The sequence below is a fragment of the Myotis lucifugus genome, unplaced genomic scaffold, assembly GCF_000147115.1.
Source record: "Myotis lucifugus unplaced genomic scaffold, Myoluc2.0 scaffold_2378, whole genome shotgun sequence".
NCBI classification, from domain to species: domain Eukaryota; kingdom Metazoa; phylum Chordata; class Mammalia; order Chiroptera; family Vespertilionidae; genus Myotis; species Myotis lucifugus.
In genome coordinates this window covers 15393-25954 of record NW_005873426.1, presented here as the reverse complement: position 1 = coordinate 25954, position 10562 = coordinate 15393, and the positions used below count along the sequence as shown (strand labels likewise).

The 10562-nt window shown below is 41.8% G+C and overlaps 1 long non-coding RNA gene across 1 annotated transcript; it reads right to left on the bottom strand.

Annotated features, from left to right (window-relative positions):
* Positions 1–1220: 1220 nt before the first annotated feature.
* On the bottom strand, positions 1221–10034 carry LOC102434806. The gene is made up of 3 exons (XR_330940.3): positions 9946–10034; positions 5217–5303; positions 1221–1379 (listed from the first exon to the last, which is right to left on the bottom strand). It is a non-coding gene; the product is annotated as an uncharacterized LOC102434806 (long non-coding RNA).
* Between the last annotated feature and the right edge of the window lie 528 nt (positions 10035–10562).

Below are 10562 nucleotides of genomic sequence, written 5' to 3'. Positions count from 1 at the left end.
CATCACTGTCCTAGGCAGTCTCTCCCCCAGGCTGGGACTAGAATAAGGCAGGTGAGGCACCAAAGTTCAAGAGGGTGCCTCAAAATTCAGTAATCTAGATGAGTGATTTTTATGTATTTCTTTTAAAATATCAAAATTAATGTAGAAACCTATGATGAACAAAACATCAAAAATTTAAGGACCAAATCAGTAACCAATGCCATACTGGAGCCTGAGACAAGAGGAGAGCTCAGTCACATGGACTTTGCCCCCAACACGAGTGCCTCCACCTGAGCCCAGCCTTGCCTCCACCACCTGTATGTGCGCCGAACTCTTTTCTTCCTCTGAACGGATCCTTAGGAATATAAGTTTAACTGACCAGTTCTTCTGTTTTTAATCATCACCTGGGCCATCTTCTATCAGAGATTTCTGTCATCTACCAAAGTGACATACGACCTTTAATTCCATCCCTCAGACAGCTGATAAAAGGGTCATTTTGTCTTGAATATTACTTACACGAGCCTCTCCTAGGAGCGTCGATAATTCGTTCATGTGACTGACCCAGCCAGCCTAGCACCCACCTTAGCACGGGCTGAGGTTCTGCCTTCCCGGTTTACATGTTAGGAGGGAGAGGCCCACAGCCTGGCGATAATGAAGGGGGGTTACAGCCGGTCTTCCTGCCTCGGCTCTGGGAGCCTGGGTCACGCAGAGAATCTGCTTTATGCTGCTCTTTTCAAAGCACTTAGTGATTTAAAAAATTTTTTTCTAACATTTTCCTTGCTATAGAGTCAAACCTTACAGTAAAATTTTAGAGTGCCTAAAACTCTTAATATTCCGCTACAAAAATGGTCCCACTGATCATTTTAACCTTCATGAATCGGGCTGTTCTAGTTTAAGAGAAAAGAGATTTGGCGTGACAGGAAGGGTTTTTTTATTCTAGACCTATTCATTTATTAGCAATAACTCCTTAGGCAAATTATTCAGCCTCTTGGCCTCCGATTGACCTCTGTTTTAAAATGGGTGGGGTGGGGTGAGGATGGAAGGGTGGTAAAAATAGCATCGGCTTCTTTGTAATGATCAAGGTGGGGATTTCCATGTCAGTCTAAGAAACAGTCGGGTGAATGACCTGGAATTGGTTCTGGAACTCGGGTTTCCTTCCAGGTAACTAGATTCTTCTAAGAACACACAGGCTCTGCAAGGTCAAAGCATGGCCTGTGCGACTGAACTGACTTCTCTTATTCCATCTTACCTAGAAACTGTTGTCTGTCTGACCGCCGCTTCAAACTCAGCTTCACCAGGTCGGCGGGGACGTCGGGCAGGCTGGCCACCTCTTGGTAGGTCTCGATGGCCCTGCGCAGCACCTCATTGCTCCTCCTCTTCTCAGCCAAATCGTCTTCACACTAAAGGAAGTCCCACAGTAAATAAATGTCCCAGGACAAGGAATATTTATAACCACCCAAGATATTCATGAAAAGTGAACTTTTGTATGTGCTCTAAAAATAATTCAAGACAGGTTAAAGTTTTCTCTTAATCGAGAGACTAAAAAAAAAAAATTGCCCTGACCGGTTTGGCTCAGTGGATAGAGCGTCGGCCTTCGGACTGAAGGGTCCCAGGTTCAATTCTGGTCAAGGGCATGTGCCTTGGTTGCAGGCACATCTCCAGTGGGGGGTGTGTAGGAGGCGGCTGATCGATGTTTCTCTCTCATCAATGTTTCTAACGCTCTATCCCTCTCCCTTCCTCTCTGTAAAAAAATAAAAAATATTTTAAAAAATAAACAAAGGAAAGCAATACAACATGTTATTTTAATAATATGAAGAAAAGTTAGCTGCTAAGCTACAGACAAGAAAGAATATAAAAATAAACAAACCTGAGACTAATATATACTAGGACTGATGGTTATTTATATCATGTTACATACTAACATTATACAGACAGGTCTCCAGTCCACCATTCCTGGTCTTCCATCAGTTGATTCTTGTGTTCATTCATTCATTCCACAACTATTTTCTGGGAATCGGGCTCTGTTCCACGCACAGGGAACTGAACACTGGTTCCAGGACATTTACATTATAAAGCCTTTTAGTGACTCAACCCATCCAACCTTCCTAGGAGATGTGTCATTTTCTGCCTCAGAGACATTAATGGTTCGTGTAAGAGAATAATGTGAATTGAGTTTATAACCTAAGATTTGTTGTCTTATGTTCAGAGAACTTAAGTCAAAATTTATTTTCACAGTGATCCAAAGAATGGGATTGCTATTTCAGAAATGATTCATACTATAATTTGTATTTAACTTAATGTTGCCGAGCTTTTAAAATTTGTTGGGATATTCTAAAGTAATTATATAATCTGCTAACAAAGAATGAAAAAGTCATCATTTATTCAGGCCGGAGTGGCTCAGTTGGTTAAGCATCTTCTTGTGCACCGAAAGGTTGCCAGGCAACAGATTGATGTTTCTCTCTCACAAGGATGTTTCTCCCTCTCCCTCTCCCTCCCCCTGTGCCTCTCTCTCTCTCCCTGCCCATCGTCCTTCCTTACTCTGACCATGTCCTTGGGTAAGAATTTAAAAAAAAATTATCTTCCATTGAACTTTTGTTTTTAAAATTCCTACGCATTAAATTAACATGCCTAAATTTTACTTTATGTCAAAATACATAAATATCAGTAACACCTTATAGCATAATAGCTTAGAGATAAAAAAAATTTTGCCTAAGGCCTAAATCTCAAATTCCTACTGTTACATGTGGATGCAAACATAGCAATCACCACGTGTAAAAATTAGTGCATTTATTTGGATTTTGGTATCCATAATTAATACTACATATAAAGAAACATTCTAAAGCACAAAGCATTTCTGCCATAATTTAATTAGCATTTGCACCAATCATCTTCTCTCTAGTTAATATGCTTTCCTTAACCAAATGACTATCAATACCAGTGACACTTATTTCAATGAGCATGAGTTTTTGGAAACACATTCTCTCTGGTTTAATAGCAATACAATTTGGCAATTTGGCAGGATTACTGACCAAATTAATTTACAAAAATGATACAGTTGCTATCTGCTAAACCTGGTATATAATATGGATAAGAGGAATTTATTTGCATTAATTTTTGGTAACCTTAATTCATTAAAATTTAATTGATACATTTTCAATGGTAAGAAGAATTTGAGCATCCGGATCTTGAGTGGTCGCCACCTTTAGTTCAGAGCAAAACATACTTGTTTTGTCCGTAAATGTGTGAATTCCTGTGTGTGTCACACATCAGTCACGGCCCTGCCTCCCTCGGAGGGGTGCTGCTAGCTCCTCTGTGTCTGGAGTATTTTGGTAGCTCTGCACCTGCTGTTTGCCAGCAGGGCTGAGAATCGACCTCCAGCTACCAGGCAGGGCCTTCACTGCCTGACACGTGTATATCCACCCTGGCTCTTACCCCGAGTTCCAGACTCCATGAATCCAGGGTTCTACTTGACATGCGCACTTGAATGTCTAACAGGCATAACAAACTCAACAGGACCAAAAATCAAATTGATTTTGTACCTCCCCAAGCCTGTCCCTCTACCACTCTTCCTCTATCCTCTCCTCAGATGGCCAAACCAGAAACCCAGACTCACCCTGGAATCCCCCTTTCTGTGACCTTACAGCTAAACCCATCAAGTCCTTTCAGCTCTGCCCTCAGCCCAGCTCCCCATCTCCACTGCCACGACCACAGCCTGAGCCACGGCATCGCCAGTGCACTCGCAATAGTCTAATTCTTGCTTCTGTTTTTGCCCTCATAATCCATTCTCCACCCAGCAACCACAACAACGTTTATGTAAGAGGAAAATAGAGTCACATCCATGCAAAAGTCATCCAGTAAACCCTCCGTGGCTTCCCAGTGTGTAGGAGATGCAACCTGGGAGGCCCTGGCCTCACCGGTCCTACTTCACTGTCCCTCGGCGGCCCTCCGTTCTGTCCTGGAGCATATGCCTCCCTGCACCACAGCCTTTGCCCTGCTGCTCCCTCTGCCCCGCCAGCTCCTTCCACAGCCTGGTCTCCTCTCAGCCACTTGTCCCTCCCTAGCGAGGCCTTTTCTGATCACCTGATCTGAAGTGCTGCCCGCCCTGTCTCATGACCTGCAGCCCCCAAATCTTAACAGGTGCGCTCTTTATCCCATTCCCTTCTTTTATTATGGCATGCATGACTATGTCCGAGGATCTAATATTTATTTTTAACACTTTGTAACATTCTTCGAATATACATTTATTTATAGACTTTCAGGGCTTTGCTCAAATGTCACCTCTTCGGGAGAGCTTTCCCTGCCCCCATCCCGTATTCCATCTCCTCCCACGTCCAGTGCTGTTCTCTGCTTTATGCTGTTTCTCCTTAGCACTCACCACTAGCAGGCGTAGACATTTACACATTTGTCTTATGCATTGTCTCTGCCGTTACAATAAACACCCATGTTTTGTTGACAGCTGCATCTGTGGTGCCTAAACAGGGCCTGGCAATTCGTGGGTTTTCACTAAGTAATTTGAGTAACTTTTAAAACGTCTTCCACTGGAATACAAGACCCACCAGGACAGAGACCTCTGGAGAGCCCGTGACAATCGCAGGGCCCGAACACGCTGTGGCACGCAAGGGGTTATGCAGCTACAGGTGGAGGTGGGAAAGCTGCCTGAAATGAGGACTGGACGATGGAGAGTCAGAGAGAAATGGAGATGGTGGGAGCGGGGGACAGTGGGGAGGGCGCTGGAGAGAAAGAAGCCAGCTGGAAGAAACTATAGAGAGCATAAGTATATTCCTTTTTATAGTTTGAAAGTCTTTCCTAAGCACACTTGCAACCTCTCATTATAAAACTGAGGTTCTTAAAAGCTCTCAGGAGCCTAATGTGAAAATTATACGGTGGGTCTAAATGGGATGGAATGGAAGGGTGATGGGACATCAATGACCAAAGTGTTATTCTTCATTTTCATTTCAAAACCACAGAGATGCCATATTGGGAAGGGGAGAGGGGGGAGGGAAGGAGGGAGGGAGGGAAGGAGTATTTCTAAATTCAGCTTTATACAACAGCAATAATTCATTGTCTTATTTAAAACAGTATTTCTTGCTTGAGTTTGTGCATATGCACGAGAAATTGATTCTGTATAAAAGTTAGGAGGGAAAAAGAAAATGCAAATAGTGGCCGATCAGAAACCCAATTATACAGAACACAAGGACATCACCCACAATGATCTAAGTGGAAGGGTTCTAGAATACCTGTGCCTTCCCATATCTCGCCCGTGGACTCTGGGGGTATTTACGAATTAGTTCTTCAAATGCAGTCACTGCTTCCTCAATTTTTCCCTGTTAGGAAGAGATCATTACATAAATACAATAAATTCACATGCATAATGCTGTTCAATACAGTTATTAAATATTCACCAAGTAATTCTGTCAACATTTCCTGGACTCCATTCTGAGTTTAAAAGTCAGTTTTATCTAAGCTTTTAAAAAATATTAACTGGAAAAAAAATATGAACTGTATTCTGGAAACGTAAAACTAGAAATGCATATAAATATAGTTTATCTCTTAAAAGACAGAAAGAAACATGACAAATGTAATAGGAGTCTTCTTTAAAAGAAATTGCATTTTCCCTCTATACGTATAATTCCTACATGCATTCTTAAAGAAAATATTTAGGTTTTAAGTTGGGGGAAAATACTGCTGGCAGCTAGAATGTCTTGGGTCTGTGATGAGAAGTCGGAAGCATCTGGGAAAATGGTGGGGAATAAGGATGCAGGATGCGAGGGCCAGGTGACCGTGGTTCCGGTCACCCACTGGACTTCCGGGTTGATTGGCCCATCTGGTTGCCTGCAGTGCCTTGCTGCCTCTGTGTCATGGGACCCCTCCCAGGGCTCACATGGGTCCTTAAGGAAATGGGCCGAGCACCTGTGATTGGTGTCTGACCACAACTGCAGAAAGGAACAGAGGATGTGCAACAGGTACACAGGTGAGGGTCTTGGCACAGGGCCGAGGAGCCTTCTCCCCACCTCACTCCATCAGCACCGTTCCACAGGGTCACACACATATGTCCTGGTGTCTAACAGAAGTAGGTCTAGGATATTTGGAGCCACGGGAGAGAGGCAGAGTTACACTTTCCCAGACCCTCAGCTGCCTATAAATTGACAAATCCATCCAGTCCACATGTAAATGCAAACTCACTGTGGCTTCTATGTGTTTGCCCCTCCCTGAGTGGGTTTTCACACCTCACAGTGTGGCTGTACGAAGCAAATTGTACGGCCCACCAACTGTTACTTCCACCTACTTCCAAAGACAACTTGCCTGCTACAGTTCCTTACAATCATTCCTTTACCCAGACATCATGGAAAGAGGGCTCCTGTACCCTCTCACAGGCCATCAGCGGCACCGAGGGCTGGTGAAAACCATGCATAGTGAGGCGGTCTGAGCGCAGGCCCGGAGCCAGGCTGACTGGTGAGAGTTTGGTCCCACCACTTGGAATTGTATGTCCTAAGACAAGTAACTGATGACTTTGCCTTGGGTGCCTCATCTGTTCAATGGGGATCGTGAAGGCCCTTGACTACCTTGTGGGGCTGCTGTCAAGGCCAAATCTGAAAACATATATAGAGTGCTTGTAGACAAGACTATACGTCTACAAACACAGAAAGCACTGAACAATGTTACCTGTTGTTATTATTATTATTACGATGATGATCATTACTGTGCTGTGTGGAGGATGTGTGTGCCAGCACAAGATAATGGGGAGCATCCCAGATAAGTCTCTTACCTGATAGATAGGCAGGTTAATGCAGAGTAAATGAGGACTGGGATGTAGAGCTAAATCAAGCCAGGAACACATTCTCTAAGTTATATTTATTGTCAGAAGTAATTGTATCACTATTTAAAATCTGCTATCCCTCTCACAGTATTCATTTTTTGAGCAGTATTAGGTTCACAGCAAAACTGAGAGGAGAGAATATAGAGATTTCACATATGCCCGGAGCCCAACACAAGCACAGATCAGCACCCTGCACCTGAGGGGTACACTTGTTACCACCAATGAACCTACATTGACACAGCATCGCCACCCAAAGTCCAGGATGTACCTTAGGGTTCACTCTTGGTGGTGTACATTCTAGGGGTTTAGATAAAAAGATAAATGCACTCTCTCTGTATCCACCATTATAGTATCATGCAGAATAGTTTCACAGCCCTACAATTTTTCTACGAGTTGCCTAGTCATCTCTCTCCCCTCTCCCCTGCCCGCCACTCACCCCAGGAAACCACTGATCCTTTTATGTCTCCATAGTTTTGCCTTTTCCAGAATGTCATACAATTGGAATCATACAGTAGCCAGCCTTTTCAGATTAGCTTTTTTTTCACTTAATAATATGCATTTAAGGTTCCTCCATGTCTTTTCATTCCTTTTTTTTTTTTTTTTAGTGCTGAGTATTATTTCATTGTCTCGATATAACACAGTTAATTTATCCATTCACCTACTAAAGAACATTTTGGTTGCTTCTAAGTTTTGGCAGTTATGAATTAAGCTGCTATAAACATCCATGTACAGGTTTTTATGTGCATGTAAGCTTTCAACTCCTTTGGGTAAATAAATATCAAAGAGCAGGCTTTCTCGATTGTACAGTAACAGTATGTTTACTTTTGTAAGAAACCACAAAACTGTCTTCCAAAGTGGCTGTGCTATTCTGCATTCTCATCAGCAATAAATGAAAGCTCCTGTTGCTCCACGACCTTGTCAGCATTTGGTGTTGTCAGTGATCAGCGTTTGGCCAATCTAATGGGTGTGCGGTGGTACCTCATTGTTGTTTTAATTTTCATTTCCCTGATAACATGTGACTTGGAGCACCTTATGTCATCTGGAGAAATGTCTATTAAGATCTGTTTTTTAATCATTATTTGTTTTCTTAGTGTTTAATTTTACGAGTTCTTTGTATTGTGGATAACAGTTTGTTTTTAAAACCACTGGTTTATTTCTTCTGTGAATGACTTTAAGGAACGAAGAATTCAGGTTAAATATCTTTTCCTCTGTGACTGTTTTCTAAGTATCTGCATTAGCTTCCTGTGGCCGCAAGGTAACCCTCTCACAACCCTGCAGCTGGGACCCTGCTCTTCCAGGGGAGTCAGTTGCATCATTTGAAAATGCCAGCTCTAAAACAACCCTAAAAGACTTAATTAGTCAATAATTGATGATTCTGTCAATAATTTGGCTCCCCGTTGATTCAGAAGCAAGAATAGCCTATGTGGCCACTTCCTCCGTCTTTATTTATCCTGTTATAGATACAGGGCGCTCCTTAAGGAAAGCATCATTTCTCCAAATAAGCAAAAACCAGAGGATACTCCATGGATTGTTCCAGCACGTTTATGTCCTCCTGACGTATTTGCCCCTTGATAACTGAGCCGTCTCCATGCATTATAATTACATCAAAATCCCTCTCCGAAGCTGTTTGTTCTTTATCCCCAAAGTCACCTATTAACAGGCACTCCACATTTGCATAGATGGCATTTAATACAGAGGAAGTGGAGGATGCCAAGCAAGGTGATAGAAAAAGAGGGTGCCTGCTTCACTTCTATTAAGAAATGCAAATTTCCTAAAAATAGTAGATGGCTTCATTTTATAGAGTTGAACACGATGGACTCAGAAGCCATTCCATGGGGTTAATTTAGCGAACAATGACTGCAATATTCTTTGGTGTTACTATATTTTTATTGGCTGGTAATGAGGGTAATGCAGAAGCCATCATACTTGCTGGTACATTCTCAATAAATGTGCGGGAAGCACATTCTTGTCCCATGTCAGTTTCTTACTTGTTTTTCTTTTTTTATTGTGGTTGCTTATTTACTTACAGTCCAAGGTCCCTTTTCTTGCAACCAAAGTTTACTAATAGAAAGAGGATATTACAGGAAAACTAGAGCATTACACTGAGTATAAATTCAAGTACAGAGTAGAGAAAGAGAAATTTCCATAAAGACCAAGTAGATGATTAAGGGAAGATGTCATTACATACAATAAATATCTGGCCTAATAACCAGATGAATATGACTGAGTTAAGACTACAAAAAACTTCCATCTGTGTCAATTCACAGTTTTAAAAAACTATAATATCTAACCCTGGCCAGTGTGGCTCAGTGGTATAGCATCTCAGTGGTATAGCCTCGGCATGTACCTGGGTTGCAGGTTTGTTCCCGGGTCCCAGCTGGGGTGCGTGTGGGAAGCAACCAATCAATGTGTCTTTCTCACATCGATGTTTCTCCCTCCCTTACACTCTTTCTAAAAATCATGGGGGAAATATCTTCAGGTGAAGATTAACAAAAACAAACAAAAATACCCAACAACAACACACCGCTGTGATATCCAAAACAAATGTAAATAATATTTCAAATTAACTGATAACAAAGCAAAACATAAAAGCCACCCTGAAAACTGGAGGTGCCTGAGGTTAACCCCAAGTGAGATGAATGTGAAACGTAATGTCTTTTAACCCAACAGTAACTACCCTGAGAACTGGACTTACCTATTTTTTCTTTTGGATTGAAGTGCTATGAAATTAAAACCTCCACTTACATGGTACTTGATAGTATTGATGCTTTCCCCCCTAATCTCATTTGATCTTTACTAAAAAACCAAATAGGAAGTATGATTATTATTCTCATTTTTTAAAACCGAGGCTTGGAATGGCCAAGTGATTTGCCCAAAGCCACAGGACTAGAATGTGATGGAAGTGGGCTGACTCCCAAGGCAGCTGGCTTGAAGGTAAATTCTATTATTTCTATTTGGCCATCACAGCTGCACTTTTTCTGTTCATTTGATTCCTTTCACATATAAAACTGATGTCGCTGGGGAAAAACCTTCTATTCAAAGGTTGTTTCTCTGAACATTTTTTTTTAAATTAAATCAAGAGTAATGCCTGAGTTTATTTAACAATCAATCACTGCACATTTCTGTGCAAAACAAAAACATCAACCTACCCTTTTACGGAGTTTTTCTGCAGCATCAAGTTCAGCTTTAATAGTCTTATCAAATTTATTTAATAGTTTAGGCTTCTTTTTCTTAACTGAAAGAAAACAGAGGTTTTTATTTTTCATTTTACTTTTTTCTAGAAATAGTTATTAAGAATAGTGATTTATAAGTAGTGAGAAAGCTGGTGTTGGTCCCAATGCTACAACTGCAAGAACAGGCTCATGGCTGGTTCACCTTCCCACCCCCAGTGCGACACAGTCTTCCCTTATATGCTCCAAGGTGTTGTCAGGGACTGTGTGAATATTGGTATGGCTAGTTTCTGGAATGAAAATGGTAGTTATGATCTCTAAACGCTTATGAAAAACTTGTTGGCTAAGTGCAAAAGGCTGCTTAAAACCGTGTTTTAGTATGTCTACAATGTTTCCGATCTTCAGTCCATCCTTCAGCCAAAGTGACCATCCATGTTCCCCAAAAAAGCTTTGTGCCATTTCTGATGCTACTTTGCCCAAATTAAATAGCCTACTCCTTACGGTTGTCAGACAAAAATATGTCCATCCTTCAACATCTAGCTCAAAACGACACTCCTTCTGAAGTTTCCCTGCCTATCATTCATGCAAGTGCTCTC